The sequence below is a fragment of the Moschus berezovskii genome, chromosome 16, assembly GCF_049115385.1.
Source record: "Moschus berezovskii isolate FMDL1 chromosome 16, NW_MosBer_1.0, whole genome shotgun sequence".
Classification (NCBI taxonomy): Eukaryota; Metazoa; Chordata; class Mammalia; order Artiodactyla; family Moschidae; genus Moschus; species Moschus berezovskii.
In genome coordinates this window covers 41938456-41964145 of record NC_142475.1, presented here as the reverse complement: position 1 = coordinate 41964145, position 25690 = coordinate 41938456, and the positions used below count along the sequence as shown (strand labels likewise).

At 39.8% G+C, this 25690-nt stretch overlaps 1 protein-coding gene across 4 annotated transcripts in view; it reads left to right on the top strand.

Annotated features, from left to right (window-relative positions):
* Positions 1-16390: 16390 nt before the first annotated feature.
* The window catches only part of ZFHX4 (zinc finger homeobox 4), a 214074-nt gene continuing 204774 nt past the window's right edge, over positions 16391-25690 (top strand). For 3 of the 4 annotated variants that reach the window (XM_088844788.1, XM_088844787.1, XM_055431616.2), the window contains exon 1: positions 16391-16759. The gene's annotated coding sequence lies outside the window, so the exon portion shown is untranslated. Of the gene's footprint in view, positions 16760-18762; positions 19047-25690 lie in introns of those variants that run through there. The other variant, XM_088844786.1, reaches the window with a different exon arrangement.

Below are 25690 nucleotides of genomic sequence, written 5' to 3'. Positions count from 1 at the left end.
CAAGAGGAAAACTGATTTTCAGTATTAAATTAGTAAAACTATACCATTACCTCACTTCCAATAAGTCTACTACCTTTAAAAAAGAAGGTGTCTGCTATAATCAGAAATGTATGCAAAAGCTATTAGGTTCATTTAGTTCTTTGATATCACCCTTTGATTGACAGCCTATTTTCATTTTATCTTTTATAAGTTATTTGCTATATCTTGAGAGCAACTTAGAAAATCAAAAAAATACTATTTATTCCTGAGACATGTAGTATTACATATGTAAAAATATATATCTGCCAAATGTTTGGAGGACACTTTATCCAAGAGTAATCACGAGCAGAAACCTACTGACCATTGAAATGGAAATGGGTATTCTAGCTTCTGAGAAAAGTTAGGTATCTTTTTCATAGAGTGTCTCCCTCTGTTTGGATTTCAAGAGAAATTTATCAATACCTGTAATAAATAATGTCTTTTGCAGCCCTGGGCATCATCTGCCACTTAGGCTTTTAATTTTGCCCCTGTTTGAACACCCTACAACATATGCACTTCTCTTTTGTCTATTATCCTAGAGTTGTGCTATTCCCAAATATTGACATCATCTACTTTTATCAGCATTAACTGCTCTGAAGCTTCCCAGGCTCATGCTCGGCTCTATTTCTTCCTATTGATTATCTTCCTCACTCCAGCAGGTAGCTAGCCAGCGAGGCTGTCCTGAGAAATAGCTTCCAATGACTTTATACGCACAATTTACACGGAATTGTTTAAAGAAGATATTAGCCTCAATACAAATCAGTGAACCTCATTTAGTCAATACTGCACAATTCCGCTGTTGGCACCCTGTCACATGTTCGACTTTACAGTCAGCTGCTGCACCCACTCTCCACACTAGCCATAGTATTTAGTTTCATATTAAAATGAAGACAGGGTTTTCTTTTTTCTTTTCACTTTTGCTTTTCTTTTTGAAATCTTTTCAGTATATGTTTTACATCACCTCACCGAGCCATGTGATAGTAATATATTTTGAAATATAAAAACCTGAGATTAAATGTTTGATTTTTGACAGTGTTCTTAAATATAATAAATTCAAAAGGAAATACTGTTAAGTTAAAATGGAGTGTTTTTCATTAAGTCCAATCAAATGGTAGACAACAAAGGATCTTTTATTTGAGAATATGAAGTGAAAATGAAAACCAGAAAAACCTTACTAAGAAAAGGTCCAGCTAAATTATATTGGAAAGAGGTCTCCAGATTGAGCTTGGGTGTTTCTTTTGCTAAAAGTGAATTAAACTAAGATATGTTATGAAGAAATATTTTACAAAGAAGCAAAACTTAATGCTTTGTGGAGATGAAAATAAGGTCTAAGGACGGTTGACTTTGAAAATAATTCGAAAGAAAGATCACATATGAAAAAAATTGCCACAGCATCTGATCTTTTCTTATAATCATAACAGGGAAATGTTTGGGGGAAAGTAATGCTGCCATGGCAATGCTGTAAAATTCTAGAAGGGGTGTTTACATTTCAGAATTACCCCTCCTTAAACTACTGGTTTATGATAGCTAATGAGATGATATCCAAATGTTGAAAACGGGAAAATTCAAATGAAAATCTAAATGTGAAATATAATATAATGAAATAACTAAGCAACATAATACTACTCTGAATGTTTGTGCAAATATTGCAAAATGAACTGCAATACATTAAAATTCTTTAGTGCTTGTGTAATACATAAGTGAAGGTTTACATATAAAAGTTTTAACTATCAAAAAAGGGATCTTTGTATCATAGTATCCTAAATTTTTTACTTGAAAACATCACTAACATCGTGGGGTGTGTTCTGAAAAGTTGTCATTAAATCTATTTGCATACCGCTTTGTAAATTGAAGTTCAAGGTAAGAATAGAACAGGCTGATCAAAACAGTCTATTTGTTATCAAATGCATCCTTTAGCTTTACTGTTATCAAATGCATCCTAAAGCTTTACTTCAGCTGAATGGAAGGAAGCTTTGAAGAATACAAATGATAGAGAAAACAATAATTTCAGTTGTAAAGATTTTAAAGGGCTGAATATCTTTTATGTAAGTGAAGAGTTGAACAGAATGACAATTTTAAATGAGTTAGTTATAAAATAGTATTTTGAAAATTAATATAGAAAAGAAATTAAAATCGTATAACAAATTATGGTAAATATTTCTAAATTTTCCCATTTTCACTGTAAAATGTTAAAGGTGATTTTTGTATGACCTTTGCTTTCATTTCTTTTCTCTTTAAATATCACTGGTAGGGAACTGGAGCTCTGAAACCCAGGTAGAGAAGACACACTAAAAGATGGTCAGTCTATCCTGACTGTACAACTTCTCACACATTTATTGCAAACTGACACTCATATAACAGCTTTTCTTTTCATCACAAAGATTCAACCAAGAACAATTCCAGTATCAGGGGAAAATCATACCCCAGGAAAAAGAAAGATGCCATAACTGCATATTCAGGCTGCATAAATACAAGTGTGGCAGGATAATTGTAATATTTGTGTGCAACAGTGTTTTACAATTTAAAGAAGTCAATAATCTAAATTTGAGAGTATTTAGGTGTAATTATACATAAGTATGTAGGCATCCTGTATTACATGCAATACACAAATATAAATTTCAGTTCTAAATGAAATGCACAAACATCATTAGTCTTTCTTTAGTTTAAAATATTCTCTGATGAATATGTATTTATGTATTAAATGTATCTCTACAAACTAAATTATGAGTTTCATGCTAGTCTGTATATCATGATATTCTAATATTAAATAAAATTGTATATTTTATGTATTCACTTAAGCACAAGAACATTCTCAATGACACAAACGTAAGCACAAACAAGGTGCACAAACTGACATGTTTTTAAACAAATAGCAACAAAACAGTCAGACAAACATTTCGAGTAAATAAAGATGCTGAGATTTAAAAAGAAAAAAAATTTATAAATTAACCATAATGCTTTAAATGTAAGTGAATACTTTTCAAATTATGTTAAAACAAAATTCTCAATGATTCTCCATAGTAACTTTCAAAAGAAGTTAATTTTTAAGTAGTTTTGATTAAATTTCCAAAATATAAAGGAAAACTATTTTTATTTCTATTAAGACCCATGTAGTGAGGAAAACATGACTCCAGATCTATAATTTTTATAAATCATACTAAAGATAAATGTTTAAGATCTATAGTGACCACCTGTATAGTTTACCAAGATGATGGCAAAAATCATACATGTCATTTCACTGAATTATTTTTAGTAGCTGTAAGTGCTATATTTAGTCCATTTATTTCAATTAAATATTTTTCCATAAATATTCTTACTACTATAACCTAGTCACAAAGAATATTTTATACTGAAAATTAACTTAAAAAAAATAATATTGCATCCTATGGGATACTCCCCTTTCTAAAAGCATAAATTTATCCAAACTAAGCACGCAAATACACACACACACACTCACACACATACATTTTGTCAGGAGAAATTGTTTTTATCATTAAAGTAAACTGAAAATGTAGCCATTAAAGTGATTATTACATTGTCATGTATGAAATTATGTAGCTGTTAAAATATGTAATCATTTTGTTTAAACAATTTTACATAGTTAACATATTGGTAAGTATTATCAATGATTTTTATAAAGTGTAAATATTTTAAAATATCAACACATGTATCTATTAAAATTCTAAGACAACTTCATTTACCTAAGAATTTAAAATCAAGCTAAATAGCTAATTGAGATATTTCATAATCTCTTAATTTCATAGAAAAATATGTATTAACAATGTACACTATTTAAGGAAATTAACATTAGCCTTCTTATACACAGAAAGTATATTTGTGCATCTATTGCCATCTGTGTAAATACAGATATCATTATATATATATATACACATATATATATATCTTGTCAATTGATGTATTTTGTGTAGAGAAGGAAAGCACTCTCATAATCTAGAATAAAGCAATAAAGGGGTGTAGGTATGTTTGTAGAAACAGAGGAAAAGAATTGGTAGCTTTACAAAGAGTTATTAAAGTAGAATGTTAACACTTTTGAAAATGAGTATGAAGGCATTATACTATATACAAAAATCTCATTGATAATTTTTCTTCTCTCTCTCTTTTTCTGTATGGGTGTGTGTGTTTAGCTGCTAACAAGGAAATGAACATTTGAGATGAAGGGAAAAGAGAACTGTAAAGAAATTTCAAATAGGACATTTTGGTTAAAATTACTAAATTAAAATTTAAATTCAATTGGGTTTTCTTTCCTTAAATAGAAAATGAAGAGCTCATAAGATGGGCATGAGAATCACATCATATTTTGAAATTTTTCTATTACAATTTTCCCATGTATATATTTGTATCACTAGTACCCTATAATATTATAAGACATTCTAATGGAATGTATAAAAATAGCATGAAATAAACCTGAAAGGGTCATCTTTGTAGCATAAAGATCAAGACTTCATGGAAAGAGAAAGTTTCTTATCATTTGATTCAACTGTAACTATTTTAAACCTCCTAGTTTAAGGAGTTTTATGTATATCTACTTGTTGGTTTTTCAAATTTGTCATTGTTTCAATATTCTAGGGCCAAAAGAAAATAATATGGGAGGATAAAGGAGAATTTACATAGTCACCTAATGGTTACTATCTTGGCCACTTTAAAATTATGCATTTAGATAGTTATAATCCAAGTAATTCCAACGCTACAGCATCCAGGTGATGCAAGTAAATGTCTTCAACAGAGAAGAGCCCCTCATAGCAGGTATCATTCACTAGTACCTGACTACACAGATTCCTCAGGCTTTTAGCCTTAAAACACATTTCTATATAAAAAGAACCCACTTTCAAAGGGTAGCAATGATCTTTGTCCTGAAGTTGACAAAAAGCAGTAGACAAAAAGTTATCTGTAATTCTCAAGTGGACATATCCATTTCCTAATTCCTAGATAATTAAAGAGGATAAAACTATACATACCCTGATCACCTCCTTTCAAGATGATTAAACTCATGATACAGCGGAATCAAAGCAAGTTATGGAGGTGGGGGAGAATATATGGGGATGGAGGGAGAAAAACCTTTTTCTTGGCTCCACAAAAGGTTGAGGGCCTAATTATTTTTAAGTATAATCCAACCAACCTCTTCTCATGCTTAGCTGCACTGAGTGACACTATTTGTGATGCCCAGTGTGCTGAAACTGAGCAGGTTGCTGTCAGTTTAAAAATGACTATAATAAAAGTGACCATGAAGATGGATCTTGTGATTTTGCGTTTCTAATCAGTCATCTGTGAAGAACACTTTTGCTTTGATTCAGCATACTGGTGACAGCCATGATTGATAGCGTATGAGGATGAAAAAAGGTTATTAACTGTCTTCCTATTAAGCTCAATGTTTTACCCCTCTAGGTGCATCTCATAGTTTAAGTTAAAGTACTTACTCAGGTAAGGTCAAGAATGAACTCTATGGAGATGGTATCCATTCTGCTGAAAACGAGCAAGGCAGTCTTGCATTGATTTTTCATTTTTTAATTTAGCACTTAAACTACATTTAATTCCACCATTTTATTCATTAGTTAAAAAGACAAATTCTCCCTTTCCAACAGCATCCACAGTGAAAACACTAAATGTACAGAAAATAGTTTTAATTGTAGATTTGAATACAGAGCTGACTAGCAACATGTGTGGCATGTACATAAATCTATATTTAAGCAGATGGTCATATACTGTATAGTCTGAGGGTATGTTTGAGGGTAGACACTAAATTCATTTTTAATGACAAAATAAATATCTCTATGGTATACGCAAAAAATTGCTTAATTGTTAATAATTTATATGTGGCAGAAGAAAAATAATAAAGAAAAAAATTACCATTTCTAGGAAATGCAAAGGAACTAATAGAATATTTAGATATTTGTTTTCATTTAAATGTATTAATTTATGAACTTCACCTTATTTTAATTTTTTAAATTAGAAATATTACAAATAAACATGTGAATGACAGTATCTGAACATGTCTTTGACTAGCATACACATGTTCAAACACAAATAGACTTATAGAACCTAAGGTATTTAAAGTTGCCAAAAAAATAAATAAATCAAGTTGTCCACTAACTAAGTATGCTATTTAATTAAGTGAAATAATAAAATTTTAAATGTTTTATTTCCTGTACCCATTTACTCATACTGAAGCTAAAAATGTACTGAAGGTTTTTGCACATTTCGTTGAACTTCTCTTTGAGAACATTTTAAATTTACAAGTTTGTTCCTGGAAGATAACAGATTAAATATATGCATTTTCATTTAAAATCATGGAATTATGTTTCTTCATACATTTCCCACTGTAAACACTCAGTACCTATCAAATGCAATGTGAATTGCAAAAATACTAAAGGATATCAATAACTTGGCACTGAGTTAACTATTTAAACTATAACCAAATTTCGGTTCTGTGTGCTTGATGGTTCTTCATTGAACAACTCTGCAGAGTGGCATAGAATAAGAAAATGTTACCAGAATGCTATTAGAGTTTCACTGCAGGGGAAATCATATTATGTCCAAAAGTTTTCTCTAGCATATCATGACCTGCTTCTCCAATGTCAGTTATTATACCCATTTTGAGTCAGTAATAAATTATATGCTGAAAATGTACTGTTTTAATATTAGGATCCATCAACAATGAATTATAGAGAAAGTAAGGAAATGAAGTTCAAGATTTCATTGAATTTCTCTCTAGAGCCACAAAAATTGGCTGTCCTACTTTGCTTAATATTACAATTGCTGTTTTAAGAAACCTTTCCAGTCCTCTAGGATTTTATAAATGCCAAGGATAATTTAAATACTTATACACTTTAGAGCCTAAAAAAGTTTAGACGTTAGATCAATATGAAAACTGTTTATTTAGTGAATTGTGTTTATGTGAGGTGGACTTAAGGGTAGATTTTAGAATTCATAGATTTCCTCAATGTTGCACAGGACCTTCATTATGAAATGGATTTCTCTTTCTGTCCTATCCAACTTCAACAGATAAAAGCGTGTTCTGAAACTTTGAAATCAATGATGAGATCAGTGATAGAGGGGCTTATATGGTTAATGATAACATACCATACACATATTTGTTAAAGGTTTCACAGTGGAATTATAATGGAGAAAAAGCATGCTGTGTTTCTCAAAAACACTCTGTGCTTTTAAAATCAAAAAAAGAAAAATGTATTTTCAATCTATCTCATGTTAATTAACAAGTTGTTCTAAAATATTAGCAAAAGTCCATCTTATTCTGTCTGCCTACTTGGGAGTATCTTAAGGAAAGTGAGGAAATTACAAAGGCAGGTTAGGCCCAAGAGAAACGCTCAAATTTCCCAGTTAAGACTCTGCTTCTTCTCTAGAGAACTGAGATCTAGAACATACATTACACACAGTCCACATTTTAGGAAAGAACAAGGAAAGGGCAGTTGTAGGTGAAGTGTAGGTCATTTCCAAGGCAATCAGCATAGCTGAAAGTGATGTTGAGTTTTTGCAGAATCCAACACTTCCCAGACAGTAAAAGTTTTAAAAGGTCACAGTTTCCTATATCCTTTTGGGACTCCAGAATGTTTCATTAATTTTGTCCAAGCAAGTGATAGAACTGGTGAAGAAAAACACCATACCTTTGTGCAAACCCTTTAAATTTGATTCTGAGGCTACTGTGATTGGGTTTCAGGGAATACTGGGACACAAGGCATCTTTAGTTTACAATATCTAGGGCTCTGATTACTTTTAGCTTGAAACTCTCTTGCGAAGCTCTTCCAATCTTACACGCATCCCTTCCCCCGCCCACCCCCACCCCCTTTCCCTCTTCTTCTAGATCTACAGGGTAGGGGTATGAACTGGGTGGTGCACATCTCTGTAGCCAGACCCTGGAGGCTGACAGCTGCGGTCCACTCCCAGACCGTGTACCTGAGCGTGGCGGCCACTCTGCTCTTCTGCCCAACCCACTCCTGCCTGCAGTGTTGCCGCTGTCACACCAGCCGGTGATTTGATAGGCTTGTCGGGTTGCCATGGTGTTGACTTCTTGCCTCTGAGGAGCTGCCCAATGACTGGAGGTCTGGGATTAAAGCGGGAAGAGGCAGCGGCCACAGCGAATTTCAGCGGCAGCTGCAGCAGCAAGAAACAGAAGTGAGAGGACGAGGTCTTTAGACTGCGCTCCGCCCGCAGCCAGGGCTGCCGGGGACGGAAGGAGAGGAGGCGGGGTGGGGAAGGTTGGAAGGATGACCACTCGACGCCAGAGGATGCAAGTGAGGGGTTTAAGACGCGCTCAGGAATAACTCCTAAGTAATCGGCAAGCGTTGAGAGGGAAAATCGTCCGAAATTCGTTATCATTCACACAAGACATGACCTGGGCGGGTAGTGGTGGGACTGGGGTGTTAAAAGGGACTTAAGTGGGTGACACACTGTCCCCTTCAACCCCCACCCTTCAACTGGGGAATGAAGTCATTTGACAAATAAAGAGGTGCTATCCGGAGAACTTTAAATCAGGATAACTAACTTAATCCTGAGAAGAGAAAGTGCAATTAGACGGCAACCAAGTAAAAGAAAATAGTAGCCCGGGGGATGGGGGATGCGGGAACGATGCTGGCTTGAGAGGTGGGATGCAGAGAGTTGCGTATGCCACGCACACCCCCAGACGGGAACTGTAAACTAGGAAATGAAAGGGAAAGGACCCGCTTCTGTTATAAATTAGGAGGTAGGTGAAGGTTACGCAAAGAAGAAAAGGGAAAGTAAAGCTGTTAAAAGAATAGAATAAAACCCTTGGGAGTTGAACTCGCAATCTTCCCCGCCACCCCCCCCCCCCACGCCCCGCGGCTCTCCAACCCAAGGGGAGAAGGAGGAGGAGAAAGAGAGTGCATTCTGGTGTGATGAGAACTCTCTGGAATGTCTGGAGGAGAGGATAGGAGTGCGAGGGTAAGAAGACCCGGGTGCTAAATTAAAACGGCAGGAGAGAGAAACGGGGGAGGGGCGGGGGAGGCAGGAAATATTCGGCGATTCACCAGCGGGACGAAGAGACGCAGAAGAGAGAGATGCCAGGAGAAGGAAAAAGAAGTGCAGAAGTTCAGACCTGTAGCGTAAAGGCACTACTAGAGTCAGTAAGAGAGCAGGCGGAAAAAGGTGTGTGCAGAGGCGGGAGGGCGTGGGAAGGCCCCCTCTGTCACCCAGAGGCAGCAATCGCCGGGACTGAAGCAGAACGGACAGAGAGTTGCAGGGACTCGGGCGGTGGCGCGAGCACCGCGGGGCAGCACCCGCGAGCTGGGACCAGGTGCCGCGCCGCCAGCGCCCGGCTCGGGGCGACGCGGGGACTTCTCTGGCAAGAAGAAGAGCTGCTCGCTCAGCCTGCCGGAGTCACGATTCACCGCGAGTCCCAAACCCACGTCTCACTAACTACTTTACAGCCACTTTCATTGATTTTCTTTAACAAATAAACATAATACCCGTTACAGCAACACTTCCTCTTGCTGCAGCCAGAATGCCAGAAGCTCTGATGGTTGCATTACTCCGGACAGCAGTTCTCCTAGCTCTAAATGAACTGTTTTCCTTCACTTAAAGGATCAGATGTGTGTAATGACCTTCAGGTTTGGGGCGTCCAGTCCTCGCCCCCCACTCTCCTCTATAGTTTAGGAATCACGTTTTAGTATGAGTAGAAGACAGGTTCAGACACAAGTTTCCAGATCTGGTAGGGCTCACTGACATTTGCATATTAATCTTTGCTAATAAAAAGTAACTCAATTTGGAAGGGAAACGCCGGTAAAGAAATTGATTCCTTTGCAACAGCAGGGAGATTAACGCTAGTCCGACAGCCACACCTATGCTACTCCCCTTGAGCTGTCTCTTAAAAATATTTCCTTTTAAAATAAAGAAAGTGTTTATTTTAAAGTACCCCCCCTCCAAGAGTGGTTTCTGCTCGAGGTTCTTCCATACATGTCAAAGGGTTGTTGAATTATTCATTATTGTAATTACTATCATCATTGTCATTATCCCTTTCCATGTGGAAATAATTTTATTATCGTAATTTGATATCTGAAGAATTTCCTGTTAGTCGTTTGATAATCATTTTTTTCTGCTGAAAAGAAAAGTTTTGTTTATAAATGAGATAGAGAAAATGTTTTAAATGCTTTGATGTTTGCTATAGATTTCCGTTTATCTAATCGATCGGAATGCCAATAAAATCGATTAAAGGTTTAGTGTTTTACAAACAACCATTTTGTGCTTTTTGATTTTACGTTCAGAATGATTTTAATAAAGCTAATGTTCTCCTTTAACAAACCCTTAAAAAAACCCAAACCTTCATCGTTTTTCTTTTATTATCAGAAATTGCCACTTAAAGTTCTTCTAATAGGAAAATTTTTAAAAATACAAGCAATGGCCGCAATGGTTTAAATTCCAACCTCTTGTTGTTCAAGGTATTTAAATAAAGCCCCTTAAAATCTTGGTGAATTATATGCGATCATTCAGTGATTGCGGAATATTAAATTAAACTTAGATAAATCCGCATTGAAGGAGGCAGCACCCAATCCTGAATTTATTTCCCATTTTCTCTAACAGCATCACTGCGCTCCTCTCTTTGCAATGACAATGTGCCAAATCTGGGCATTTTGAAAACATTTTCCATATGCTTTAACAGGGGACTGATAGACAAAGAAGAAAAGGAGATGATCTTTTTGCTCTGAGGTATATTTTCTTTAACCTTTTTCTGTTAGACTTTTGTTGATAATTATTTTAAAGTAAAACTTGGAAAATCATTTAATGCCTTTTTTTTTTTTGCTTTCAGCTTTTTTTCCCTTTCTTGTAGTTTATTCCTAAAGTGGAATTTTGATTGCAATATAATGTAAAGTTATCATTTCTATACCTTGACAAACAACATTTGTTTCAAAATCTTTGATTCATCTAGTTTGCTAGCTGCCTTTTGTAATTAAAGATGGATTTAATTATACATTTTATAACTTAGATCAGATGGACTGTTTGCTGTAGGATTTAATGGTGCTTTTGTCTAATATTTAGGGATGTTTCATACAGAGGTGGGTGGTGGCTTTTCTTCAACTATAAAGATCTGGACCTTTTTTTTTTTTTGCCTTAGAAATGTGGATGTTTGGATGACTGTAATGTCTTGTTTTAAAATAATTGTTTGGTGGCTGCAGTTAATACATTGTCTATACTGCATTTTACTGACTAAATATAGATGTTTCAGGTTTAAAAAGATCACAACTGTATCTTCTATTCAGTGAAATCACAGTTATTCTTTTTTTCCGTCGCTTGTCTGTCTTTTCCCATCTGCATCGTTGTCTGTTAGAGCTCTTCCCCAGACCGAACGTAAAATTTCGTTGGCTACTCTTGCTGGAAATAGCTCCTTGTATTTTGAGAAGGGTGTGTTTGTGACCCTGGATGGTGTGAGTGTGCAAGTGTGTGGGATGGGGGGGGCAGTGGTGATAAGGACTTCTCATTCATTTGCATAAGAGCTATAGACATGCTTGTGAAGTTGGTGAAGTGCTATTGTTTGGGAACAGACCTGTCTGATTTTGTTTATAAACACTGGGCTGGTTGCCTAGAGGGAAAGGAGGTCACAGCACTGTCTGAGCCCTGACCTCTGGAAGGCCAGAGGGCGTCTGACTTTTCTCTTGTCTTTCCTTTCTCCCCTGGCTTAATTCTTCCCTCAGACCCTCCATAACCCCTCTCCCCTCCCCATACCTTACCTTACCTGTGTCTAACTTTACATAATGACCCCTGCACACGCGCGCACGCACGCACACACACACACACAAAACCGGGTCAGAACCTCCAGGGGGGAAAAAAGATAAAACTGATTTACTTCAAAGTTAAAGCAAAAACTGGACTTAAGTATAGAAAGGGAGACATATATGGGAATATGGAAATACAGAGATAGAACCCAGGAGTAGGAGGGGTCATTTTTATGTTTTTTTTTTTAAAGGTGACTACAGAGAAGAACCAGGTTGGGGGAGGGGAGAGAATCAGTGAAGGAGGGATTTAACTGCCCACAAATACTACACACAGACACTCACACACACACACACTCACAATGCCTTTCCTCTTTGAATGTCATTTTATCTAGTTCACTCTCACCATCAAAGAGAGTGTTCATTCTGGATGTTAGTTCATATTTTAATTATCTTCCCTCCCTTTTGTGAATTCTCAAGGAAAAATACTTTTTTTCATGGTAATGAGAAGTGGCTTTCCCACACAATTTCTTCAGTTATTCCACTGGAAATATAATGTTCGTGACACTTTCCCCAATATGCCTTGCACTTTCCGATTCACTGTCAACTTCACTATCTCCCCGTTACATATATACTCCCCTCCACACACACACACATACACACCTCTCCACTCAAACAAAATGACAGACATTGGTATCAGGTTTAAGTGTGTTTTGGAAAGAAGTTGCTGAGTTAAACAAAAATGTTAGTTAACAGACTGCCTTTGTTAAACAGCCCCCGGGGGGAGAAGACCCAACAAAAAGAAGGAAGGAGGAGGGGGCCTGAGGATCTGAAAGTGTCTGTGGTGATATAAAGAGTTCCTAACGCTGAAATCACTTGTAATACCTCGTTTCAAACTGAGCTCATCTATAGACCCCGGAAGCGCTGTCAAAAGACTGGGAACCTTTCCCCCTTGGGCTGGGGTTGGTCTGGGACTGGAAGACTTAAGGGAGAGGGAGGTGGGGTATTTATTAGAGACTTGGCCAGAGCAGGGCGGGGGAAGTGGGGACAGCTAAAGACTCATCAAACCGATGGGAAAGCCCAGAGTGTCCGCCGCAGAGATTTGGGAAATAAAATACGCCGAGAAAAAGTCTAGAAGTGGAAATTACCTTTTGTCTCCATGTTAATTACTCCTTGCTGCCAACACTCCACACCCAACCACCTGGTAGCCCTCTTGGGTGCTCCCTCAGCTCGGCACCCGGGGTCAGGGTCCGAGTGCTCAGCCGGGGGCTGGGCTCGCCGGGGGCAGCCCTGGGGAAAGTGCAAAAGAGGGTCTGGGCAAAGTTCTGGGGGCGGCAGGCAAACCTCAGCTCGTTTCACTTTGGAATCAAAAGTAGCCCAGCGTTCTGTGAGGGCGGCGGCGGGTTCGCGCAGAGTTTAGGGACAGCGGGATGGTGGGGGTGGGGGTGCAGGGTCAAAGGTGGACGGCCAGGAGCCCGCAGGGACCCGAGCGGAGCAGCTGGGTTTCCCGGAGCCAGGGGCGGAGGACGAGGGCGCGGGGGGCAGCGGCCCAGCCGGGTCGAGCCTGGAGGAACGCGCCCGCGCCCCGGAGCAGCCCGCGGGCTGGGCTCGAGCTCGCCCGCCTTGCCGCGCCCCTGCCCGCGGTGCCGCGCTCCGCGCCTCCGGGCCCACCCCTCGCAGACCTGAGGCTGCGGCTCCCAGCTCCCCTCCGCGAGCTCCAAGGCCGAGCCCTGGAGGAAACTCTTGACTCTGTTCTAGTTCCTCTCTGCCCCTTCCCCTCAGCCCATTAACCCCCGACCCTCACCCCAGCCTGTCTTCTTAGGAAAGAGGTGAAAGAGGACCAGGAAGAGATGATTCAAAAGAAAACACACACACACACACACACACACACACACACACTAGGAGAGGGAATACTCGCTAGCAGAAGAGATTGCAAAAGTGGGCGCCCCTCTTACAAATCCTTCTTCCTTTTGTTTTCTTACTTGGAATTCAATAACCAGCCCCCCAACACACACACACACACACACACACACACACACACACTCACACACACACCCCAGCTGTATTTTTCAAGAGAAGAAGGGACGCGGGCACAGAAGAGAAATAGCCACCAAAATTTTTAAAATGGTTTTCCTTATTTGACGTTTGGTGTTTTGACATTAATGACATTAATATTATTGATGGTGTTTCGGGGGTGGGGGGAGGCAAAAGAAATAAAGGAGAACTTGAAAACGAAATGATCATCATTTCCCTATTCTTCCATGCCAGAAATAGACCCCTTTCTTCACCTGAGCCTGAAACAGACTTATTGTTCTCAGGTGTTTCCTTCATCATAGGCATTTACCCGTCTGAAATCTCAGGAAATGGTTTTTCCATCAGTGAGCTTGTACATGGAACCCTCTCCCGCGAAGGGCTTGATCTTTTCTGATTTGTACCTGAAAGTTTCCCTGCCTTCATTTCCCCTTAGCCTCTTTAAAATCCCCCACCCTCTTCCACATACACGCACCTCAAATAGTTTTTAAAGCCAGAATTTTTGCTCTCTGGGGTGTTTTTCGATAAACAGTAACGCTACATAAACACCTTCTTCACGTGTAAGTTTCAGGGAATTTAAATTTTACTTTCGTGGGTATGTATATTTCCTAAGGCACATGGATAAACCCCACTGAGGCGCAATCAGACACCCACTAGCAGACTCCTGAGAGAGTTGCCATGTAAAGGTGGGGCTGTAAACAAAGTACCTCCGAAATTTTAGGAAGCCATCCACTCTGGGCAGATTTCTTCCCAAACAAGTTTGAAATGGAAGGAAGTCTTTGGAGAAGTAGATAGTTTTCTTTCTGTTAACGTTTAGTAGTCCTGGTTTCTAACACACTAGTACATGTACTGACTCTAGATTCCTAAGGTGGGAGATTTTTTTTTTTTTCTCTTTCTCTCTCTCTTAATAAAGACCATATCTAGGGTTTAGTCTCCACTCCAAGCCTCTGCACTTTCATTGTAACCTTAACCAGCTGCTGTAGGCAACCAGCTTTCCTGATCTGGGCCTAAGTCTGCTCTTTTGACGCCTGCGCTTTTATCCTCCCAGGTGTTTTGTTTGGTTTTTTAATCCCGTTTGCATCAGTTTTGGGATTTTCCAAATGTTCCCTGATAACACAAGTTTTCGGGCCCAGAAAGATGCATGTTTGCAGGCTCTGTTGTTCCTAGTGCTTGCGCAATAAACCTTTCAGTCGGTATTTCCTAGATTTGGTGCTTAAGGCCTAAGTCAAGGTTTTGAAGCAGATCCTGGCCATCCAGAACTTCAAAGGCCTGTCAGCTCCAAAGGAGCTGATGCCTCACCTGTCCAGGAAGCTGACCATTGCAAGTATTTCCTGTTCTTTGCTTGTTTGATTTGTTACTCTCAACTTCTCTCTAGAATTCCTATTTTTGAAATATTGCATAGATGGTGTCCACTTGTAACCTGTGGTGTGGCAGTGTATCGAGATGCTATCTTTGAGTAGCAAAGGAGATATATATATATAGAGAGATATATTCCATATTCAGTAGGGGGTATTTAAAAGTATGTCTATTCCTAGTTTTAGTTAATTATCTTTTAATGAAAGTGTCACTCATATTCACATCTGTAATATTGGAAAGAGATAATTAGATTTTCAAATGAGAATCAGCCACCTTAAATTTTGCACCAGAAAATACCAAGTATATTTCATTCTAATGAGATCTGTAGTGGGGTTTTAAAATTCATCATAATGTACTTCAAGAAAGATAATTCAACAGACTCACAAGATGAAAGGTTTTCTTCCTAAGTCTTCTTAAAGCTATTACATTGAACTTATGCAATTCTGATAAAATATTCAAAAATATTACATAAAGGCTAGCATCAAGACCCCCATGAACACCCTTGTAACCAGCACTTATCCTCATTTGAAAGTTTACTTTGACTAAACTAACCCCTTCCATCTTCCATGCCCTGGGTTTTCTCTCCTGCATGTTGCCAGCAAAAGATAACGTGTTTAAATTGAGTGTCTACGGACCCTGGGTGCAATCCCGCCTTTTGAAATAGGCAGGGCAGAGCGGGGTTTGCACACAGCCAGGCACCCTTTATTTACATATATCTGCATATTTGCTCAGTATCCTGCATTTCGCCATTAAAGTGCTTTCCTGGACGTAGCAGAAGTAACTCAGCAGAGAAAACCTTTCCAGTGCCCTCACTTTCCTATTGCTGCTTAAAGCTCCCTAGTAAACACATCTCTGGTCCGATAATAATTACTTTGCCTCATTAAAATGAGAAAAAAAATTTTTTTCGGAGTGGTTAAAGGGCACGGCTTGGGAGGTATTTGTGTTTTATTTTCTCCCCCTCCTTGCTGAGTGTGTGTGTGTGTGTGTGTGTGTGTGTGTGTCTAATGAAGTTTGGGAGTCGCGCGCACAGGGGCGCGTGGGGTGCGAGCCCCGGAGGTCCCCAGTCCCTGCCCTCTCCGTGGTCGCCGCGTCCCGGGCTCCCGCCGCAGCGCTCCGAGCTTCGGAAGCCGCGAGGCTCTGGGGCTGCTCCGAGTCCGGGCTGCGCGTCATTTGCAGTCTGGGGAATGTTGATCACCTCACTAATTACACCTCTCTCTCCCCCCGCTCCCTCTCCCTCTCCCTCGCTCTCCTCTCTCATTCCCAGAGTGCATATCGGGAATAGACACACAAAGACATGCGCACTCAACTTAATCAGCCATTTTTTTTAAACAGGGCTAAAACGATAATAATTAGCAGAATAAAGACATATCGGATTTTCATTTCCTTTCCTCCTTTCCCAACCCCTTCACAACCAAACAGCGAGACCGCGGTCGGCACATGCTTTAACTCCTCCCGGATCCCCGAGGACCGCTCCATGCCCCCCACTTTCTGCTCCAGCGTTTTGATTTTCACCCAATAAAGTTCGAGGATTATTTTTTTATTTTATTTTTTTTTAAATGAACCCTCTCGTTTTACTTGGATGTGATCAGCTGTAAGTAAAATAAAAGCAAAACAAAAAAGAGGCGAAGATCGAGTAGGAACTGCAGGGGAAATGGAAAGTAAGTTTTTTCTTTAACTTTTATTGAGTAGTTTGTGTTAAATTTAGGTCGAGTATCGATTATCTTTCCAGCCTGATCTTGCACAATCTTTGATATTTCGCTCCCTCTCTCTCCCTCTCCGCCTCTCTCCCTCTCTGCCCCCGGCTCGCTCGCTCTCGCTCACATCCCCTCAGCCCGACCATCTCTTCCGCTCTGCCCCCCTTTGCTATCTCTTCCCCCCCCCCCCTTTTTTTTGGCTCCAGGATTTGCTCCGCGGAGGGAGGGAGGGGGCACTGAAGGATCTGATTTTCCACTTTCTTGGGGGGGGGGGGGAGATGCGTTTTTCGGGATTTAACTTTTGGATTAAGTGGCGGATCATCCACGTTTGGCCGAGCAGTTTTCTCTCCTTTTGCCTGTCTTTTCGGGTTCTGTCTCCAGCGCGAGCCAGGGGCTTTCTCGAGGCGCGGGGAAGCTGTCAGCTCTGCGGCGGCGCGGACACTGCTGGCGGCGGGGGGCGGTGGCGCACCCCCGCGCCCGGGTCGGGATGCCCCCTTCCTTCGCGCCCCTCCTCTGAAAGTTTGGAAGGTGGTCGGTGGGGACCCTGAGCCCCTCTCTCCCAGTTCCCCTACCCTCCCGTTCAACCTCGATTTTCTCCTCCTCTCATCATCCATCGTTCCCTGGCTCAAGTTCCGCGAAGGGCGCTCGGTGCGCGGAGGCCCGGTGCTCCGTGCGCCCCGGGCAGAGGGTTCCGAGAGGCTGGGGCGCGTGCCGGGGCTGCAGGTAGACGCCCGTCCGCCTGAGCGCGAGGCGGCGCGGACCCGGGCGCCGGAGGACGCCGGGCAGTTCCGTTAGGAGGCAGGATCGCCGGGCCTCGAGGCCGGGGACCCGCGAGGCGGCCGCCGCTCTCTCCCGGCGCTTTCGCGGCCGGTGTGCCTTAGACCGGAGGACAGCTGCCCGAGGCCGGGGGTCAATAATCTGCTGTTTTTTTTTTTTTTTTGGCAAAGGGCAAAGGGTGTGTGTGTGTGTGTGTGTTTATGGTTGGGAGAGCTGTGGCCGGTTGTGAGAACTGATTTATTCCCCGGTACCCCCGCCCCTCACGCCCCCCGAAAGGGGTTCCTGGTCTACAAACGAACTTCACCTTCTTCGCCTCTCCGGGCATCAAGTGCGCCTTCCTGCCCGGAGCAGCTAAGGGAAGAGGGGCTGGAATGCGTCGGGTCTCGCCTTCCTTCTACTTCTATCTCGTTCCCCCCTCCCTCCCAGGCTTTTTGCTCTTTTCGATCGGAAAAATAATAAAATTTCTCCTGGAATTGGATAAAGTTTCTTTGCCGATGCCCAAGTTCCAGAGGAATCCCCACCTTGTCCCCCTCCCCCCCCGCCACCCCCGCCCCAGCCCCGAGGACGGTGCACTGGTTTGTATTTCTTTTGTTACCTGCGATCCGGGCTGGGGGCTCCTTTCGGCCGCTCGGGCTGGGGTCCGGCCCAGAGCGGAGGCTCAGGCTGGCGCCTTTGGCCGCGACTCCTCGCTCCCGCGCGGTTGTGGTGAGGTCTTAGCTACCGTTCGGTGAGACACCCTCCTTGTAGGTACCAGAGGTTCAGATCGCGAACACGGATCCCCCCCCCACACACACACACCCCGACCCCTGCACACACACAGACACAGATACACACACTCACACTCAACACACACTCACAGACACACATATTCTCCCTACTCCCCCCCACCTCCAGCCCCCACCTCGCCTTTCCCCTCCCCCCTTCCAAAAAAAAGCACACACACACAACAACAACAGCCCCCCCAAACCAAACAAAAACCCAAAGACAAGTTCACTGGCGGAAGATGGTGGATTGACACTGACTCAGACAGAGGCAGGTTCACCAGGAAATCTGGCGGTCCCGATTTCTGACAGTTGCATTTCCTCTCCTTGAGTCCTCCCCCCCCCTTTTTTTTATTAACTCTGTTCCATGTTTAATCAAGGATCATGTAGATGGCAAAAGGAGAGACAGAGAGAGGGGAGAGAGGAAGAGAGAGGAGAGAGAGACAAGAGACAGGAGGGCTTTTTTTTTTTTTTATTGTGTTCTCCTGGATTTTCAGTGGCTTGATCCCTATAAACGTGGAGTGGTTAAAGCTCATATGTAGTATTATATTTTTAGTTGGGTGGATGGATGGAAGAGTCAGGGAGAGGCTGCGGCTGCCGCTGCCTTTTCGGGTGTTGCTTAGATTAAGGCTGAGACTTGGCTGCGATTGGGACGCGACAGTGACACAGGCATCGATCGCTTCCATTGAGAGCAATGCAAAAACACAGCCCGGGTATGTAACACTCTCGGTGCCATCAACACTTGTTTTACTTTATATTTACTGGCAAAACTGACAGAGCAAGCTCAGACTTTCTCTCTTTCTTTCTTTTTTCCCCCTCTTTCCTCTTTTCTAACTGAAGAATACAAACAATTGGGTCTAGAAGTTGTTGGAAAGGATGCTTTAAATACAACAGAAAGGAGAGATTGGGATTATTTCACTATCTCTGTGACTGATTGTATTTTAGAGTTTTTCTTCTCCACAGAGGAGCATGTTAAAAGGAAGGTTTTCTTTTTTCCTTCCTTTTCTTAAAAAAGAAAAATCCTTAAGGGAATATTTGATAGTTTTCAACGTTTGCGGTTTCAATCAGCAGGAAGGCACACAAAAATAAAAGATGGCTAGCCAGCTGTTTTAACCTCTTGCACCTGGCTTCAGTGTGGGGATCATAAGGTTTATACAAGTTAGTTTTTTTTTTTTAAAAAAAAGATTCTATTATTTATGGCATAAACTGGGAAGAGAGTATCACTGTGTGTTTATTCAGTAGCTGGTTGCTTTTGGATTTAAAAAGTAAACTCATATTTAAGTGTTTTCATTTTTATGGCAATGAAGATAGAGTCAATGAAATATGGGGGAAATACCATAAATCTGAAAAGTGAAATGTACCTAAGGAACAAAGAAAGGTCAGGTGAACCAGCTGTGTAAGTCAAAGCAATAGCACCAATTGTAGGGTAAGCAGGGAGAGTGGACTCTAGGTCTAGGAAGTGAAAGTTGCCACTTAAAGTTAAAAATGAAGGAAACATGTTCAGCCTTATTGTAATCTTTTGCAGTTTTTAGCAGATGAGTCCAGATCTGCTCATTAATTTTGAGCTAGTTGGATTATTTTAAAAGATGCTGCACCAGCAAAGGAAAACATAAAGGAGGCTGAGAAAATCGCTGTTTAATATTGCAGAATTTACTGCTTCCATTCTGACCATGAGCCTAAATTTACACAATGAAATTTGATTATCTCTAATAACAATATTAGATCCTGCACTGGATGGATGAGAATTGAGGTGGTTTTGTTGATTGCAAGGGTTTAATGTTGCATTTCAGAATCTGATGTGGTTTGGCCTCCCTTCCATTAACTGGAAAACCCCTGAGGTTTTACAATTATTTCTTAAAGATAATACATTTAAGATTGCATTGGTAGGCTGAGGAAAAGTCATAAAGGCAAGAAGGGAAGCCCTTAATAACTCTTGAGATTCAGACATGTTCAGCAGTTAGATTGGCTCTGACTTCACCAAGGGTCGACAATGTGTCATTTCCACGAAGCCAAATTGCCCTCTGCCTATATGATATTAATGTGCAAATCAATATTTCAGGGATTAAATTTCCCTTCTTCATTTTTTATGGTTTCTACCTCAATAAGTCTCAAGTCTATTAGAAGAGGCTGGATGATTTAAAATCTTTCACTGCAGAATGGCTTGTCGTCGTAGTCTTGTTTCACTAGACCATTTTAGGAATTTTGTTATAAAGACTAAGGGCATCCTAAAGAAGTTGCAAGGCAATGTAGAGGCAGGCTCCATAGCCTAAAGTCCTTGTTCAATTAAGAGCTAAGAAGTATTGGAAATATAATATATATGTTTATGTACTATATGTGTATATGCACACATACATTCTGCTGCTTTAAAAATATTATGTTAATCACCTATTGATTAACTTCAAAATCAATTGAAGTTTCTTTCTTATTAGTGACTTGTTCAGCATTCTTGAAGACTGTGTTAATTTTCTTAAAGAGTGTACATGGATTAGCTTGGTTGTGAAGGTCTTTGGGAGGGATTTTCATCTAGCAATATTTTCCCTAAGAAATATTTCGAGAAACCATTGTTGTGAGAGTAATAACCAAGTATTGTCATCTGCATCGTTGTCATGGCTATCATTGCATTTTGGGGCTGAGTGATTTAGCTGCTATCTGTTGAAAGAGGCCTTCTTGCATTCACTTAATATTAGTTCCTAACACTTAGTAGGCTTGATGTTTCTTTTAACCCTCTTGGAGAAGCACTACTGTAAAAGAAAATATGTGATTTGACGAGAAATAATACAAAGCAGAAATTTGGGAGGTCAGAATAAAAGATTGTGACTTTATCACATAATCTTAGGAAGGCCTACTGTCTATCATTTGGTGGTGTTTTATAGTCTAAAACCATCTGGACCAAGTTCCGCACAGCTGCACGAATTTCATATGTGATAGAACATTTTTTCCATTCAGTGTGAAATGTTCCTTCCTAAAACACGTACACCAGACTCGCTTAATTTAGTCTGTTAAAAGAAATGCACATGAAAAAGGACAAAAGGCTCTTTAATCTCTGCAAGCTGTTTGTTTTTCTTCAAGATTCCTGTCTGTTTGGGTTTGAAAAGTCATGTTTATTGAGGAGATGATTCTGAGGTGTGACATTAAAATAATATATGATTTTTGGACTGGTGGCCACGCTCCTGCTTCATTTGCAGAACTACTTTTTATGCCTGTCAAAACACAGAGTTAATCTATCCTTATTTACAATTAATCTCAATAAAATTAATCTTAACTATGCTTTATTCAGTGGCTTAAAATATCTAATTATATTCAATTAACTGCTGTCATAGTAATTAACATTGCTTAATTGCCTCTGCATATATTTATGTAAAGCTCATTAGGTGCTGCTGGCTCCTTTTTCCTTTTCTACTTGCTATTTTTGCTGTTGTCAAATCATTTTCATCTCCCAGTGTTCAACAATGTCAGTGACAGCAAATGTTTCCTTCACATTTTTCTTGAAATGAGTGTTATTACTTACCTATGAGTAGATACTAGTTATGAGTCTTTAAAGATGAATCCACTCCCCCCCACAACCCTTCAATCACTGTTCCCTTATCCCTGGTCCCTAGCACACTCACAAAATATTTTCTGTCATTGTTGCTAGAAATATGAGAAGCCAGGTTAAGCTTTGTGTTTATAAATGAGGAGCCTTTCTGTGTCTGCCTAGGGGCTGTACCCATAGGCAGAGTTTTTTTTTTTCCCCTCTAAAACCTTTCTAAGGGTTAAAGACTTGGCCAAGGTTCAAACTGAAAATTGCCCAGGGAAAGTGCATGTGAATATGTACAAGTTTCATGTAATTAGTGCTTAATTATATTAACATATGCAAATTGTCAACTTAGAAGCTTGTTGAGCTGGCAAAGATCAGCTAGGCACAATTGCTGTATTGTTCCGAAACAATAATGGATTTCAAGTTGGATTGTGGAAACACATAACTAGCTATCTAATTTAACTCATACCATGGTGAAATTTCATTAGTCTCCATGGAGACTGGTTTAATTGTGCTGACTAATGTTCTGGGCTGCAGAATGTCCTAAAAAGAAAGCGTTGTTTGCTAATCCACCTTACAATGACACTTGTTTGTACATGTTTCCCTTGTGTGAGAATTTGCATATGCAAATAAATAGTTTCTCTGCCCCATTTGTCATGGCTGTTCATTGCCCATGAAGAGGACATTGTTACTAGGCTGTGACTGAGTCTCCCAAGACAGGATAGTGTCAACCAGTCCAGCTACATTCTTTCATAATTTGTTTCTGATTAATAGACCAGAGTGAGTCTCCCTGTCTTTGGGCATCTGCAATGGGAAGGTCAGTTCTGTCACAGAAAAGAGTTTCTGCAGTAACTGAAGGACTTTTTCTTCTTGTGATTCTTCCCCTTTTCCTGCTCATTGGTTCACATAATCATATTTAAAATAATGTATTCTTACTCTAAGAATGCCTCTACTAATAATCTCTAGTTTCCTAAAGCAAAAAGATAGGAAAAGAAAGGAAATTCTGTTATTGGAATATTAATCCTGTTTTTGACAGAAAGGTAAACTGATATAATTGCTTTTCAGTTGAAGGAATGGGGGTTTATACAAGTGTGAAAGCATCGGAAAAGGATTAGCATTTTTTTGCATAATGAAAAGCTCTGTTGAATAGGGTTCTGAATGGCTGACTGAATGACCGAGATGAAAAGAAGATGAAAATGCAAGCTCCTCTTTCTTTATGCCTATGCTCTGCTCGCTCTAAAGTTATGTTTGTCCAAGACTAGAGAAAACAAGCAGGGGCTCAGATTTCAGCAACTTTATAAGATGCCCGGAGTTTTCATCATCACTGGGAAGTAATATGTATGACAATAGTGTAGCTAGAGAATGATAAACAGAGGTTTGTATATAGAAGAGTTTTCAGAAACATATTAGGCTAGCCAAATATTGACTATTGGGTATCAAGAATTCCCAGCATTTTGCTGGCAAAAAGGTATTTCAGAAGAGGCCAACAGTATGGTGTGTAAATCTCATTTAGTTACTTCTGCCCCTTCCCTCCAACTATCTACTGTAAATAGTTGTTTCAGCTGATAGAACACTTCACTTGGGAAAGAGTTGTGTGTTCTGAGTTTTTGGCAACGTTGTGTGTTAAGTGGTCTGTCAGCTTTGGGGGCTGGGATAGGCTGGTAGAAGAGGACACAGAGTTATATCTTAGGATTTAATTAATCTTCATGTTGCTTTGTAGGTGTGTCATGTATTTCATTTTGAGATAAGTCTTTTCTAATGTGTGTAAGTACTCTTGGAAATATTTGCAGTAGGGTTTTCCCTTGTTACTAGTTAGGGCTGTAACTGGTTATCAGTTGACAACGTGATCAGGGCTCTTAATGATGTTTCTTCAACCATAATTAGGGCAGTTAAAATACCCTAAGTGTTAAGACACTTTCAAAGGTGGGAATTGGCCCTTTTGTACATATGTAAATCAACTTCAGTGAGAATAATTATTTATATGTATATATTATAAACAAACTCTTTCCGGTTTGGGGGTCACCACAAATGAGCTATTGAAGGCTGCCCCAGAGTAGGATTGAAAGATTCAGCCAGATATTAAGCTAACTTGTTTTGTTACTAGATTGTAGAACTTCTATTTGCCTCATCACTTTAACGGTTCGGTTGCTGAGGTACTATTAAGATGATTACATGGAAACTTGGGAAATCAGAAGTGTTTTCACATAAATTAAAATATAAGGGTTGCCTCTTGAGTACAGAACATTGTAAGGGAAAAGTGTTTGATCTCTGTTATATAAAGTCACCGAAATTTTTTACTAGAGCCCTTTAAAAAATTTGTCAAGAAATTCTGGATTGTTTCAGAAACTTTTATGGTTACCTTTATGGATATGCTTGCAAAAAGTCTTAAAAGAACAAAAAAATCCACATGGAGGCTATTCTTTTACATGCAGCAGGGCTTATTAAGGTATTTCCATAAGAAAAATGTGTTAATTTAAAAAATAAATTCATTTATATTTTAAGACATTGTTAACCAAGCACCATGTGTTGTAGCTGGCAGCTTTCCAGTCACCATGAAGTGGATCACACATGGGTTAATAGTAGCTTATGTGATGTCTGCATTCTTAGGAAATGGGCAAAAACCCAGGGTATTCTGATATCAAGATTTTTAGGAATCAGACAGAAAGCAGAATATATGTTTATATGTGAACAGATGGACACATGTGAGAACTAAAAGTGCACAATTTCTCTTGGCACTTGTTTTAGTTATCCTGATGATATAACCAAGATCTTAGTGCACTCACAGCCTTTGATGGCAAAGGACAAAATGGTCTTTTAATGAGGGCTCAATGGCATTATTTTCTTGCATACGGATTGTTCCCCTTGTGATCTTGGGGGATTTGATGTTCTGTTAATTCCCTAGTTTCAGAGGTTCACAAGTTGCCTTGAAAGTTTGATATGGTTTCATGTTTGACATACAATCCTCAGTTCAGGAATGGCCGCTCCCCACTTCTCCTTATGCTTTTCAAGGCTTGTAAGTGAAATAAAATATTTGCCATTTGGAGGCACTTTTGAATGTATGCACACAACTTAAAAAATGGCTCTGATACTAAAGTCATATTTGGCAAGCTGCTTATCTCTGATAAAATTAGATACTTTAACATTCTAGAGATTGAGAAAATAAACAAATATAATTTAAGAATCTGGGCAGCTTGACTTAGTTAATATGTCATGGCGCCCTGAGTAGGTGTTTTAGTCATTCAGGCCAGGGGTTCACACACTATCATCATATATTTAGATGATTGATCAGTTCTAATGTTTGCTTGTCCTGGGGAGATGACAGTGCACAGTTGATAATTTTTGAATGGTATGCATTATAGCACGTACCACTAGGATGAAGTTTATAGGTTCCATTGTGTCCTAGCTGTAAAAACAGAAAGCATTCTGCAAGCATTTACTCAGATCTAAATCATTTTAACCAGGGAAAATTGACTTTTGGGTTAAAATATGCATTTTATAACTGTCCATAAAATTCTTTTCCTTCACTGTAAAGAAGAAAGGAAATCCATAGCTTCAACCATGTTAAAATGCAAAAACATATGAGCTGGTGTACGCCACCTGGTTGTATTGTTAATAACAAAACAAAACTTTCTAAGAAGGAAGCCCATAAAGAATCGTAAAATTTGCTTGATTGGAAGGATAAATTGAAGAGGCCCAATCGTTTCCCAAAGTACCTTCATTAAACCTGAAAGGCTTTATTAATGTAGATTTTCTACAGTATAGTTCACAGTACTTTTCTCCCATACATTTAGGAATAAAGCAATTCATATGTAAAATTTCCTGGGCCCAGAAATGAACTGA